Below are 15,903 nucleotides of genomic sequence, written 5' to 3' on the forward strand. Positions count from 1 at the left end.
TGCTGTCATTGTTGTTGGATAGGACAGAGAGAAATGGAGAGAGGAGGAGAAAACAGAGAGGGGGAGAGAAAGATAGACACCTGAAGACCTGCATCACTGCTTGTGAAGCGAACTCCCTGCAGGTCGGGAGCCTGAGGCTTGAACCGGGATCCTTATGCCAGTCCTTGTGTTTGGTGCCATGTGCGATTAACCCGCTGCGCCACCACCCAGCTCCCTCCACATTTTATTTTATTTATAAAAAGGAAACACTGACAAAACCATAGGATAAGAGGGGTACAACTCCACACAATTCCCACCACCAGAACTCCCTATCCCATCCCCTCCCTTGATAGCTCTCCTATTCTTTAACCCTCTGGGAATATGGACCCAAGGCCATTGTGGGATGCAGAAGGTGGAAGGTCAGGCTTCTGTAATTGCTTCCCCACTGAACATGGACTTTGACAGGTCGATCCCAGCCTGTCTCTCTCTTTCCCTAGTGGGATAGGGCTCTGGGGAATCAGAGCTCCAGGACATATTGGTGGGGTTGTCTGTCCAGGTAAGTCTGGTCGGCATCATGCTAGCATCTGAACCTGGTAGCTGAAAAGAGAGTTAATATATAAAGCCAGGGGCTGGGTGGTGGCTCATCTGGTTAAGCGCATGTATTACAATGCTCAAGGACCCGGGTTCGAGCCCCTGGTCCCCACCTGCAGGGGGAAAGCTTTACAAGTGGTGAAGCAGGGCCACAAGTGTCTCTCTGTCTCTCTCTTTCTTTATCATCCCCTTCCCTCCTGATTTCTGGCTGTCTCTATCCAATAAAAAAAGATAATTTAAAAATAAAAAAATATATAAAGCCAAACAAATTGTTGAATAATCATGAACCTAAAGGCTGGAATAGTGCAGATGAAGAGTTGGGGGGGGGGGGTCTATCTTTTGTAGATAGTTAGCAGGCCTGTTTTAGTTATATTCCAAAGGGCCTGTGGCTATCCTAGGTTTTTTTTTTTTTTTTTTTTTCTGCTGAGCCTGAAATCTCATATGCAAGTGGATCCAAGTTATTGTCTGGGGAGATGATGTCATGGCTGGAAAAAGGACCACAAAGCTGGATCAGGGAAGAGAGTAGCTCCCTAATATGGGAGAGGGGTGACTGTAAACCCCATCGATTTGATTTCTACTGGGGCCCATATTCAACTTAGGAACCTATGTGACCTCTGCATCCCTGTATCTGAGCTCACATTCTGTGGTCATGAGTAGGAACATTCCAAGCTGCCCCAATATCAGGACCCATCTTCCTCAGGTGTAGCATAGAGTATATTGTTCATCCCCCCTTCGGAGGATGTAACATTCTCTACTGTTGTTGATCCAAGTTGAGGGCAAGGTCCTATGGGGGCCCATAATGGGGTCTGTTGTGTTGTTCCTGTTAGAGATTTTGTAACAAGTAACAATGGAGAGAGAGAGATTTATTCAAGGTCTAGGTTTATCATGTCTGTTTTGAAATCTCAGGACTGAATAGGGCCCTAGCTGATGGTGTGGCTTGATAGTGGCTTGAGTCATCCTTTAGTATGCCAGTCTCTTGCCCTTATTCGGCTTTTGTAGTCCTTGTTTTGATAAGGCTAGCTTTGGAGTGAGTGAGGGAAGTGTAATTGGAAGTATGTGAGGAGTTTATCTAAGTCTAAGTAGACACTATTTCATTATGAAGTTTATACTGACTCACTGCAGACTATTGTGTATTTTTGCTTTCAGGTATGCATTTTGTCCTAATTTATGGATACAAGTGAACATATGCTCTATCTCACGGTACCTGGTCTGTATCTAGGTTTTGGGACTTTGATAGGAAGTGAACCTCCTGGAATGGAATTAGAGAATCCTGTGAAAGGAAAGGTCTCACCTGAGTAATGAGGCTGAAGGGTTGACATTCCATGCCTGACATCTCTGGACACAGTCTGAAGTGAAGCATGCTGAGGTGGTACTCGTTGCATTGATTAGGTTGTGATCGGCAGATGCAATATCATTTGGTATGAATTGAGAGAAGCATGCAGGAAAGTAAGCCCCAATCTAGAGGTTCCAGGACTGAGGGAAATATAGGCTCTGTAGAGGAAGCGGGAATTTCCTGCTATCTAAGGTTTAAGAAGGCAATAGATAATTATTTCTATTATCACATTATTTGACAATTAAGTTAACTTTGAAATATCCCTTTGTTAGGTTTTGCTTTATCATACAAAACATCACCATAATTTATGTCTTTTGACATTATTTGTATATGACTGCCACAGGTTGTTTCTATTCTCTCTGGTTTTGAGAGAGTCAACATATCGAAGACTCAGCATGGACTGTGCATTAAGAAATTTGAGACATTCAATGAATTTTCCCTTCTCATATTCATTAAATAGTGATTTATATGACTAGAAATGAATAAGAGTGTACATAAACACCATTCCCACCACCCATAGACTGTGCCCCATACCAACCCTCCGCCCCTCCACCCTGTGAAGCTGAAAATCCACCCTCGCCCTCAACCCAGGGTTTTTACTTTTTTTCCCCTACTCCAACATTTCTTTTTAAATTTATTTATTTATTTAAGAAAGGAGACTAACAAAATCATAGGATGGGGGGGGGGTACAACTCCACACAATTCCCGCCACCCAATCTCCATATCACATCCCCTCCCCAATAGCTTTCTCATTCTCTATCCCTCTGGGAGCATGGACCCAGGGTCATTGTGGGTTGCAGAAGGTGAAAGGTCTGGCTTCTGTAATTGCTTCCCCGCTGAACATGGACTTTGACTGGTCAGTCCATACTCCTAGTCTGCCTCTCTCTTTCCCTAGTAGGGTGAGTCTCTGGAGAAGTGGAGCTCCAGGACGCATTGGTAGGGTCTTCAGTCCAGGGAAGCCTGGCTGGCATCTTGCTGGCCTCTGGAACCTGGTGGCTGAAAATAGAGTTAACATGCAAAACCAAACAAATTGTTGAAGAATCATGGACCCAAAAGCTGGAATAGTGGAGATGAAGTGTTGGGGGGTACTCACTGCAAACTCTAGTGTACTACTGCTTTCAGGTATATATTTGCCCTAGTTTATGGATACCTGTGAACATATGCTCTATCTCCTGGAACCTGGTCTATATCTAGGTTTTGGGACTTTGTTAGGAAGTGAACCACCTGGGATGAATTAGAGAATACTATGAAAGGAAAGGTCTCACCCAAGTGATGAAGCTGAAGGGTTGTCATTCCACACCTGAAGTCTCTGGACACAGTCTGAAGTGAAGCATGCTGGGGTGGCACTCGTTGCATTGATTAGGTTGCAATCAGCGGATGCAATATTATTTGATAAGAATTGGGAGACGCATACGAGAAAGTGGGCCCTACCCTAGAGTCCCAGGACTGGGGCAAGTTTAGGCTCTATAGTGGAAACGTGAGGTTCCTGCTGTCTTAGGGTTCGAGAAGACAACGGATAGTTACTGTTATCATCACATTATTTGGTAATTGGGTTAGCTTTGAAAAGTCCCTTTGTTAGACATACAATCATTTTTTCCTCCTTTCATATTAATTAAATAGTGATTTATATTACTACAATTTAATAGGTGTGTACATAAACACCATTCCCACCACCAATAGACTGTGCCCCATACCAAAGCCCTGCCCCCCCACCCTGTGAAGTTGAAAATCCACTCTTGCCCTCAACCCAGGGTTTTTACTTTTTTTTCCCTACTCCAACATTTTTTTTTCAACCCATTCAACAGGTGGTGGACATTTGTGTTGCTGCTTCTTGTATATTACATCTATATATTTTAAGGAGGACACTAACATATTCATTTCAGCAGGGCGTAGCAAGATAAGATAATCTGCAAAAGAGACCAGGGAGATGAATCAGGCATAAATTATATATATTGAACATGTGAGGTCTCTAGTTTGATCTGGTATCACATGTTGTAGATTTTGCTGATAAATAAATAAATATTAAAGGATAAAGGTGACAAAGAAAAGATGTGGTGCATAATAGATGCTCAGTTAATGCCATTTTCTTTCCTTTCTCCGTGGCATAAAATGCCATATAATTCCTCTAGGACTTAAAGAAGAGAGTATGATGATGAAGTTATGAATTCTTTTTTATCGGTAGGAAGCATACTCTTTGCTCTCAAAAAAATGTTTGATTTACTAAATCTTCAAGAAGTTGCTTTTTATGACTCTGACACAAATTTATCACCATAAATCGTCCTGAATTTTATTCTATTATCAGACTATTGCAATTGTCACTTATTGAAGCCTTATTTCTCAGTATGTTGTTTGTTTAATGCATTACATGTACTAAAATATTAAGAAATTATGTAGCCATTAAAATATTTCTTTTAAAAATATTTATTTATTCCCTTTTGTAGTCCTTGTTGTATTGTAGTTATTATTGTTGTTGTTATTGATGTCATCATTATTGGATAGAACAGAAAGAAATGGAGAGAGGAGGGGAAGACGGAGAAGGGGAGAGAAAGATAGACAACTGCAGACCTGCTTTACCCCTTGTGAAGTGACTCCCCTACAGGTGGGGAGCTGGTGGCTCAAACCAGGATCCTTATGCCAGTCCTTGTGCTTTGTGCCACCTGCGTTTCACCGGCTGCACTACTGCCTGACTCCCAAAATATTTCTTTTTTAAAAATATATTTGTAAAGAATGAGAGAGAGAGAGAGAGATAGATAGAGAGAGAGAGAGAGAGAGAGAGAGAGAGAGAGAGAGAGAGAGAATCACTGAAGTATAATGCTGGGGATGAAATGCAAGTCCTACATTTTAACTGTTGAATTATTTCCCTAGACAAGAACAAGATAATTCTTTTGCTTTCTGATGCCTCTTCTGATACTCTGTTGCAGTTTCTCAGATTAATAGCTTGGATATTTAAATTACCTATGGAGGAAGTTTTCCTGAGGATATATTAAAATGTGGGAATGGATGGAGTGGGAAACAGAACAGGTTCAGAGTAGAAGACAGAAACCCATATCCAGTTGGTTGTTCTAATGTTCACTCTAAGAACATGTGTTAGCTAAAGGACTTGCTATTTTTTCCCCTTCAAACCTTCAGCAGAGTTTTCTATAGAGATAGTGATCTTTGAAACTTGACCTGCCTTATTGCAAAATCCTCAAGTGTTCAGATCTGGGCCATCAGGAACGGAAAATGAAGATTTTTATCTCACTTTAATCCATTCCCTCCTTCTAGGGCAGATGCTTCCTCTAAATTGCAGTGGGAGAGGGCAAAAGTCTCTGTTTATCTTCCACAACTCAGAAGAAAAATGTTTTTTTCAAAGGACCCTCAGAAAAAACATATTTATTCTTAATTATGAAGAGGTTCTGCATATGCCACTCTATAATATTATCCTCTAATGTAAGGGTAATTTTGAGTTGAGAGCAATGGAGTAAAAGCAGACCATGGAAGAGGTCTTTAGTTCCCCTCTACAAGAAAGGGCAGGGCGATTCCTAGTCATGGGAATAACTAGACTCGTAACACCTTAAGCTGGCACCAGAAGAATCTACATGATTCAGGTTTACTAAGTATCCTTTACTTTTCCCATATTTTTGCTTTCCTAACATTTGCTACCACTCAAATCCTGTCCTTTTCTTTTGTCTGTCACATTTCTGTATGTTTATTTTGTTAAGATGCCGTGCAAGGCTGAATTCTAGCCACTCCCTTTGCTTATCTCAGAATACTTCTGTGTGTATGTAGGATGCATGTATTAGTACATGTATATTTTTCTTTTGCTAATCTACCTTTTGCTATCAGGAGTTGCAGGCCTGCAGCCAATGAACCAAGGATGAGAAAAGGAAAATAACTATTCCTCCTCTTCTGCAAATTATTCTTGTGGTTGAAGCTGTGCAAGAGCCTCCGGAAGCCAATTGCACTAGTGCCTAGACAGCTGGAGACTTCTGTCCCAGCAGAGTCATAAAAGATGTATAGAACACACACTTAAGCCTTGCCTGATTCGTAGCTGAATAGTTGGGTGTATACTTTTGTTGCTTTAACTGATTCTTCAACCCTTAAATTATAATGGGAGTGCCCAGGTTAGTCTTAATAACTATTGTATTGTATTGGATTATTGTACTTTAATCAATTAATCTACCTTATGCATAGCTGGGCATTATGAAGAAATGGAAAAATAGAAAAATTATGATCTAATGCAAACCCTGGAGAGGATAAATTCATAGCTGATGATAGTGTGAAGGCATGTGAATTTCAGCTATAGTGGGCTTAGTAATATCCCCTTGGGACCCCCCCAAAAAAAGATATGTCGACATATGAATCCTCCAAATCTGGTAAAAGACTGAAACTTTGTTTTACATAGAAGACAATATAAGAAAGTGGGGGATCTTGAAAATAAGAGCTTTTTTTTTTTTTTTTTTACATTTTTCTGGATTGCTCTAAATGTAGTAACAAGAATCTTATATGAAAGAGGCAGAGGGAGGTGTGTGTGTGTGTGTGTGTGTGTGTGTGTGTGTGTGTGTGTGTGTGTATTTGTGTGTGTGCTATTGGGGATTGAACCTAGAGCCTCACACATGGGAGGCATGTTCCCAGGCAATGAATTATGTATGTCCTTGGTCAAGAGGGAGTTTTGACACAGAAAAGGCAAATGACCACAGAGGCAGATACTGAAACAACATGGCCAAAAACTAAGAACTCAGTGAGCCACCAGAAGCTGGAAGAGAATAAATTCCTGTCAGCTATGACTCTCAGTTTGTGGGACCAGGCAGTGGAGCACCCAGTTGAGCGAACACATTGCCATGTGCAAAGATCCCAGTTTGAATTCCCACTATAGCGGGGCTACAGGTGTTTCTCTTTCTCTTTCCCTATCTCCCCCTTTCTTCTCAATTTCTCTGTTTCTATCCAAACTAAAAAAATAAATAAAAAGAAAAAAGTAGTTGATAGGCATGGTGTATTGGTCACATACACACTGAGCCCCAGTGATAAAAAAAAAAAAAAGACTAAGAAAGAGAAGAATCAGTTTGGGGACTGAGTAGTGGCACACCTGATTGAGTGCATATGTTACAAAGCACAAGGTTTGAGTGTCTCTGGTTCCCATCTTCATGGGGAAAGCTTCCCGAGAAGTGAAGCAGTGTTGCAGGTGTCTGTCTTTCTCACTCTATCTCCCTCTTTCTATTTCTGACTGCCTCTATCAAGTAAATAAAGATAACTGAATTTTTAAAAAAAACTTAGGCTTAACAAAAAGAATCAGTTCATTATAATTTTTGTAGCAACTACAAGGAATGAAAAATTGAATCTTTGAGGATGGATGGTGGTGCACCTGGTTGAGCTCACAAGTTATAATATGCAAGGACCCAAGTTCAAGCCCATGATCTCCAACTATGGGGGAGAAAGCTTTACAAGTGGTGAAGTAGGGCTGCAGGTATCTCTGTCTCTCTCCTCTACCACACCCTTCCCTCTCAATTACTGTCTCTATCAAATAAATAAATAAAAATAAAAAACCCAATAGTTTAAAAAAATCTAATCTTTAGTTTAAAAAGTAACATATTTAATATGTACCCTTTATAGGTTTGAACATAGTGTATATTTCTTGTACTTCTTAAACTTCATAACTAAGGTAATAAGCATAACCTATCCTGCATGTCCAAAAGTTTTCTCATAATCCCTGCTCCTTTGTGTATGTATGTATGTGTGATAAGAACATTTAACTTGAGATCTACTATTCACACATTTTCAGTATATAATACAATTTTTTAGTTATAGATACTATAATTTACAGCAGATCACTGGGACTTATTTATCATGCACAGTTACAATTTTATTGTAGAATAGCAACTCCCCAATTTTCTCTCCCAATAGTCTCCGATAAATACCGTTCCACTCTTAAACACATAACCCTTAAAACACATAACCCCAGTGATAACACAACCATTAGATCATAGTAAGATCAAATACCCTCCTTTTATATAACTAGTTGAATTGAAATTCAGAAAGGAAAAGTTATGCTCAGTACTCCAGGTTTCCACAAGGGTAGCTGGAAAGAGATGACTGTGCCTACACTCTTAAGTACACATCCTGGGTGATACCACCAGTCTTGGTTTCTAAGCATATTGGTCACTTTTGTTGTCCACTCTCTTCTCTGTCTTTCACTCTTACAGAGATTGCATGCCATATTAATCATCCCACAGGTCTCCAGGCAAGTTCAATACAACCCCCCCTAAGAGCTTGCTCTGAGAATGGCAGCAGTGCCCCCAGTTGGATTGAGCCTTCTCCTCCTCCTTCTTTTCCTCCTCCATCTCTCCATCTCCATCTTCTTCTTTTTTTTCTTTTTTTTTTTCTGCCTCCAAGGTTATCACTGGGGCTCGTGCCTGCACTACGAATCCATTGCTCCTGGAGGCCATTTTCCCCATTTTGTTGCCCTTGTTACTCTGGTTGTAGTTGTTATTGTTGTCACAGCTGTTGTTGTTCAATAGGACAGAGAGAAATCGAGAAAGGAGGGGAAGACAGAGAAGAGGAGAGAAAGACACCTGCTTCACCACTTGCAAAGCAACCCACCAGCAAGTGGGGAGCTGGGGGCTCGAATTGGGATCCTTACTCCGGCCATTATGCTTTGTGCCATGTGCGCTTAACCCACTGCGCTACTGCCCGGCTCCTCCTCCTCCTTTGGATTATGTTTTAAAATATTTTTAAACTTTTTGTATTATTTTTATTTATTATTGGATAGAGACAATGAGAAATTGAGAAGAGAGGGGAGGTAGGGGGAAAGATGAAGACACCTGCAGTCCTGCATTACTAGCATTACTACTCATGAAGCTTTCTCCCTGCAGGTGGGGTCCAAGGGCTTGAACCTGGGTTCTTTTACACTGTAATGTATGTGCTTAACCAGGTACACCACCGCCTGGCCCCTGTTTTAAAATATTTATTTATTGGCTAGATACAGATATAGAAAAAAAGATAGGGAAGAAGGGATAGAGATAAATAGTACTGTTTCATCACTTGTGAAGTTTTCTCCCTGAAGGTCCCTGCATATTACAACATGTCCATTTTACTATATGTACCTGGCCCCTGGATTAATTTTTTTGTTTGTAATTGAAGACTATTGCAGAGACACAAAAGAACACATGCATGCTGAGTGGATTTTTAGAAGTAGAAGACACCTTTAAGCAGCACTAATAAGAAAGAGAACATTACCACTTCCTTGGAACTCCCAAATACACTTTCATCTTCTTCTAGTATGAATATACACATTGTATTTATTTAGTTTACTGTTGATAGCAGGCCCCCAAACTTTAACTATAAGCCCCACAGATTTTATTCAGAGCAGTTGGTCAAGACTATTTAAGCATGGTAGTAGCTTCTTCACTGGGTGATAGCTGAATCAACCTATAGTTTTTTAAAAATTTATTTTTTATTTAAGAAAGGATAAATTAACAAAACCATAGGGTAGGAGGGGTACAGCTCCACACAATTCCCACCACCCAATCTCCATATCCCATCCCCTCCCCTGATAGCTTTCCCATTCTCTGTCCCTCTGGGAGCATGGACCCAGGGTCATTGTGGGTTGCAGAAGGTAGAAGGTCTGGCTTTTGTAATTGCTTCCCTGCTGAACATGGACGTTGACTGGTCGGTCCATACTCCCAGTCTGCCTCTCTCTTTCCCTAATAGGGTGGGTCTCTGGGGAAGCTGAGCTCCAGGACACATTGGTGGGGTCAACCTATAGTTTTTTTTTTCTCCACTTTTGAGGGTGAGTTGCAGAGCTCTGATTCTATAGAACCTATATCCTATTTACACACATGGCATTGTGGGAATTTGTCTTTTGCTATGATCTTATCAACCCCCAAGGCAAGGAAGTTAGTCTGCACAAAGAAACCAGGGGAAGTCAAGAGTCAGTACTGTTTCCTTTTCTTTCCTATAGAAGGGTCACTGTAAGTTGGCAGCGTAGTGTCCTATAGTCAGCCATGGGACTTTTGGCAAAGCCAGAAGTAACTTTCCTAGGAAGATTTTGAATATTGTTTAATTAGAGTCTTAAAAATATTCTTCTTTTAAAACTTGACTTATAATGATGCTCATTAAAGAGAGGAAGTAATGAAATAAATGAAGCCCTTAAATAAATTATCCCAGAAAAAAAAAAGTTTTAGGAAATAAGATGGGGGGTCTGAGAAAGGAAACTTATCATGTGTTGTTTTGATATGTAATAAAAAAGAGAAGGAACTAGTGTGGTCAGAAATTATTCTGACTAGATTCACTTCCTCACTAAAAATTCTTCAGGGATTATTCCATCAAGAAAGAAATGAAGCCCCTAAATAAATTATCCCAGAAAAAACACGTTTTAGGAAATAAGATAGGGGGGTCTGAGAAAGGAAACTTATCATGTGTTGTTTTGATATGTAATAAAAAAAGAGAAGGAACTAGTGTGGTCAGAAATTATTCTGACTAGATTTACTTCCTCACCAAAAATTCTTCAGGGATTATTCCATCAAGAAAGAAAGAAAGTTATAGCAGCACAAATTGTAATAGCCAAAACCTGGAAGCAACCCAGGTGTCCAACAACAGATGAGTAACTGAGTAAGTTATCATATATATTACACAATGGACTACTACTTAGCTATCAAAAATAGTGAATTCACCTTCTTCACCTCATCTTGCGTGGAGCTTGAAAGAATCATGTTGAGTGAGATAAGTCAGAAAGAGAAGGACGAATATGGAATAATCTCACTCACAGATAGCAGTTGAAAAATAAGAGCAGAAAGGAAAACAATAAGCAGAACTTGGACTGGAGTTGGTGTATTGAACCAAAATAAAAGACTCTGGGGTGGGAGGGAGGGTTCAGGTCCTGGAACATGATGGTGGAGGAGTACCTAGTGGGGGTTGAATTATTATGTGGAAAATTGATAAATATTATGCCTGTACAAACTATTGTATTTTACTGTTGACTGTAAACCATTAATTCTCCAATAAAGAAATTTAAAAAATGCCTTTTTTAAATAGAAAATAAAGTGAAATTACAAAAATACAACACATCTGTAGTTTAAAAATTTTTAATAGTAGTAATTATTATTATTATTTATCAGAGCACTTCTCAGTTCTATTTTATAGTAATGCTGGGGACTGAATTTAGGATCTCAGATCCTCAGGCATGAGAGTCATTTGCATAGGTCTCTAAGTGACCTTGCTCCCAGTGTAGAACAGCAATGTTAGGGACTGCCCCACTCTCGAAAGGGAGGCTGGGTCAACATACTCTGCTTCTCAAAGAAGACAGGTCCTGAAATGAGTGCAGCTTAGAATGTTCCTAGCAGTGACCATGGACTGTGAACTCAGACTTATAAGGATGCAGAGGTTACACAAGCTCCTGTGCTAAATATGAATAGATATCAGCCCTGTTTCAGATCACTGGGGTTTACAATTAATGGTATTTATATGCTTTTCCTATATTTGGGGGCTACTCTCTGCCCTGATCCAGCTTTCTAGTCCTATTCTCAACTCTGACACCATTTTCCCAGACAATAATTTTATTTTATTTATATAGCATGTTAGCTATTGGGCTTAGGCAAAAAGTTACTAAAGTCACAGCCCCCTTGGAATATACCTAAAATAAACTTCCTGGCTTCTCTCCACACGAGGACCTTTAGTTCCATCTACTCTAGTCTTACCTTTAGGTTCCTGATTATTAAAGAATTTATCCTGCTTTATATTTTACCTCTTTTCAGCCACCAAATTGTAGACGCTACCATGATAACATTCTGATTTCTCTGGGCAGACAACCTCACCAATGTGTCCTGGAACCTCCCCTCCCCAGAGCCATAACTGACTAGGCTAAGACAGAAACAGGCTGGAAGTATGGGCTGACCTACCAAGACCATGCTCAGTGGAGAAACAATTACAGAAGTCAGACCTTCTACCTTCTGTACTCCATAAAGATCTTTGGTCCATACTCCCAGACAGATAAAGAATAGGGAAACTTCCAATAGAGAAGATGGAATATGGAACTCTGGTAGTGGGAACTATCTCTCTTAACCTACAGTCTTGTTAATCATTATTAAATCACTAACAAAAAAGAGCAAAGAAAGTCATTTGCATAACCACTATACTGTCTCCCCAGTCCAACTGTATTATATTTTTTCTAAAGTTACTACCACCAACTGTATGTTAAAGAATGGACATACCCTATGTTCCTTCAATTCCTCTCCTGGGGATAGATCCTAAGGAACCCAACACACCCACCCAAAAAGATTTGTGTACACATATAGCAGAACAATTTGTAATAGCCCAAAACTGGAAGCAACCCAGGTGTCCAATAACAGATGAGTAGGTGAGCAAATTGTGGTTTATATATACAATGGAATACTACCCAGCTATTAAATATTGTGACTTCACCATTTTTAGTCCATCTTGGATGGAGCTTGAAGAAATCATGTTAAGTGAAATAAGTCAGAAACAGAAGGATGAATATGGGATGATCTCACTCTCAGGTAGCAGTTGAAAAACAAGATCAGAAGAGAATACACAAGTAGAACCTGAACTGGAGTTGGTGTATTGTGCCAGAGTAAAAAGACTCTGGAGTGGGTTGGGGGGAAGAGTACAGATGCTGGAAAAGGATGACAGAGGACCTAGTGGGAGTTGCATTGTTTTATGGAAAACTGGGAAATGTTATGCATGTACAAACTATTGTACTTACTGTTGAATTTAAAACATTAATAATAAGAATAAAACCATTTTGATACTGAATTCCAAAATGCCCTCTTGAGAGGTTGAACCAATCTGTATATCCACCAGCAAATTTTATGGGTGTTTGCCAATACGAAGTCAGTATTATCTTTTAAAGAAGGCTGGAAATTTGATCTGTGATATTTGGTTCTATGTGGATTCCTTAACTTGTTTTGTCATGAAGCCTAAGTTCTCATCTGATCCCTCTTGTATTTCACAATATGGTCACCACCTAGCTTTTTATTCTGCTTCTGTTCCTCTAAACACACACACACACACACACACACACACACACACACACACACACACACACACACACACACACACAGAGAGACAGAGAGACAGAGAGAGAATAAATTTTGTTCAAACAGAATTTATACCTTCCAAAGCTTATTTTTCCTCTTTTTTTCTCCTTAGGTTATACTTATATCCCATTTATTTTCTCCTTACTTTTCCTATGATATAACTCCAAATTCATCATTTGAGAGACTATTTCAAAGGTTACATTCTTCATCAGGTCCTTTTTTGACACTCCCTCTCCCTTCCAAACAAAGGTGGTCTGCTTCCCCCCCTTCCTTCCTTTCCTTCCTTCCTTCCTCCTATCCTTCCTCTCTCTCTCCTTCCTTCTTTCATCCCTTTATTTGATTTATTACCATGAAAAGGAGGAGAAAGACAGTGAGAGAGAACCAGAGCATCACTCCAGCACATATGATGCTGGGGATCAAAGTCAGAATTTCATACTATTAAGTCCAATGCTTTAAATGTAGATCACTGCTTAATGGCACTAGGGGCAAGTTATTTTCCTTACTATGCCTCAGTATTCTCATTTATAAACTATGGGATGCTAATTTGAGCTAGATGATTTTTTAAGTATATTTTCACCTTTACCAACTTGTCATTTGGCCTTTATGTATAAGACTTATTCCACAACTAACTAGGACAGTGATTCTTAAATATCCTGAGGCCACAGATAACTTTGAAAATCTGATGAAATTTTGGGGTCCTATTTTTTCCAAATGAATTTAGAAGTAAGCATACTTGATAATGACATGGCTATGAAACCATAAATGAGACAAAGACCTCAGATTAAGAGTTGTGTCATTCCCTTTCTTTCTTTCTTTCTTTCTTTCTTTCTTTCTTTCTTTCTTCCTTTCTTTCTTTCTCTCTCTCTCTCCTTTCTTTCTTTCTTCCTTTCTTTCTTTCCTCCTTTCTTTCCTTCTTAATATGAAAGAGAGGCAGAGAGAGACAGAGAGAGCCAAAAGATACTCCAGAAAATCTGATGTGTATCTAGCTCAGAACCTTACATGTGAAAATTCAATGCTGTATCCACTGTATCACCTTCTAGGCTTGAATATGTCTAGCCAAGTCTTTGTCTTGTTGATTTTCATTTTTCTGGTGAATATAGTAGGACAGTTCAATAAGTATTTGTTACTGTGAATCATACCCCACAGCAAGGTATCCAAATATTGTGTGAATTTGCTCTGGGGATTTATGTATGCATTTTATTACTTTCCATTCATGCCAATGTGTAAAAAAAGAGTTAGTTGAGAAATTTTCAAATATTTTGAAATAGACCATGGCATTTAATCTTTTATATGTCATTAAATGTCAACTATTTTGGTGAATCCTACTTAGCAGAGGATTGCAAATCAGTATGCAGTTATAATGCAATGCTATTACTACAACACAGGGGCATACATTTTTCAGGGATTAGTTCATCTAGTAAAAGTGGGTTGAGAAAAGATAAATCAGATAGTTTCAAATCAGTCTCTGTTATTAGAAAATACATAGATGCTCTCTAAATGAAGAATGATGTTTGCATCTTTTTCAGCTACCAGGTTCCAGATGCTAACATGATGCCAGTCAGACTTCAAAGGGCAAATGACCCCACCATGTGTCCTGGAGCCCCACCTCCCCAGAGCTCTTTTAACTAGGGAAGGAGAGAGACTGGGAGTATGGATTGACCTGTCAATGCCCATGTTCAGCAGGGAAGCAATTACACAAGTCAGACCTTCCACCTTCTGCACCTCATAATAATCTTGGGTTGATGCTCCCAGAGGGATAAAGAATAGGAAAGCTATCAGGGAAGGGGGTGGGATACGGAGTTCTGGTGGTGGGAACTGTGTGGAGTTGTACCCCTCTTATCCTATGGTCTTGTCAGTGTTTCCATTTTATAAATAAAAACTTAAAAAATTCTATATATAAATCTCAAGATTTTTATCTGGCTATCTCACTAAAGGGAACAATATTTGTATTTAGCACTAACCCATAGAATTGTACTTGCTGTGGAGGTTAATGGGGCATAGAGTTGGGATTTTCTTGTTATCTAAATAGCCGCACTTAAGTATATGTTCCTTATTTTATGTTTTCCCTCTTTATTCAATTTATTTATTTAAAAATTAATGATTTAATATTTATTTACAAAATTACAAGATAGCAGGGGTACAACTCTGCATCATCAGAGTTCTAGATCCCCAGTTCCTCCATTGGAAGCTACAGCAGTCCTCTTAAGGTTTCAAATATGGGTTAACATATTTGTCTACAACTATTTGTCTATATTTATATATATATTCATTTTTTATGGCCCCACCTTCTCTCCCTTTTTAAAGTAACACATACACATATTACACACTCAAATGTCTCTTCCTTTTTTTCTCTTCTCTCTTTGGGTCCCGATGGAGTTGGAGTTCAGAGCCCTCTGGTCATCTTCTGTCTATCATTTCTCCCCCACTGGGAGTATGAATCAAAATTCTTTTTGGGGTGCAGAAAGTAGGAGTTCTGGCTTCCTTAATTGCTCCTCCACTGGACTTGGGCATTGGCAGGTTGATCCATACTCCCAGCTTATTTTTATCTTTCCCTAGTGGGATAAGGTTCTGGGGAGGTGAGGTTCCAGGACACAATGGTGAGGTCCTCTGCCCAGGATAGTCAGGATGGAATCCCAATTCAGCTCCCTGTTTTAGAGTATCCATTTTTTCCCCCTGTTTTGTTCCTCCTTTTGACTTCATCTAAAATTGTAATTAAAGCAATGTGAACTGCTGAGTCAGTTTGCCAGCATGAATCCTTTGTTTTGAACATTTTCCTCCCTCTCTCTTGGTGCTATTTAGTACTAATGGTAAGAATAATGACTCCATCCTGTGTCTGGGCATTCTACTACTTTGTCTCTAATTGCACTTCCATCCAAACAATCAAGCCAATAGTCACAACACAAAGTAACAAGAGCTTAATTAATATTTCTGCTGATGTGTGTTATCTATAGCATCTACTTTCACAGGTTG

At 39.5% G+C, this 15,903-nt stretch overlaps 1 long non-coding RNA gene across 2 annotated transcripts in view; it reads right to left on the reverse strand.

Annotated features, from left to right (window-relative positions):
* LOC132541733 (uncharacterized) overlaps window positions 1-15,903 on the reverse strand; it is a 68,341-nt gene that overhangs the window by 18,621 nt on the left and 33,817 nt on the right. The window contains exon 4 of one of the 2 annotated variants that reach the window (XR_009552830.1): window positions 1,862-2,090. The exons of the other annotated variant lie outside the window; for it this stretch is intronic. This is a non-coding gene — a long non-coding RNA (uncharacterized LOC132541733). The remainder of the gene's footprint in view (window positions 1-1,861; window positions 2,091-15,903) is intronic. 2 annotated transcript variants of the gene reach the window in all.

This window comes from Erinaceus europaeus, chromosome 12 (genome assembly GCF_950295315.1).
Source record: "Erinaceus europaeus chromosome 12, mEriEur2.1, whole genome shotgun sequence".
In the NCBI taxonomy this organism is placed as follows: Eukaryota; Metazoa; Chordata; class Mammalia; order Eulipotyphla; family Erinaceidae; genus Erinaceus; species Erinaceus europaeus.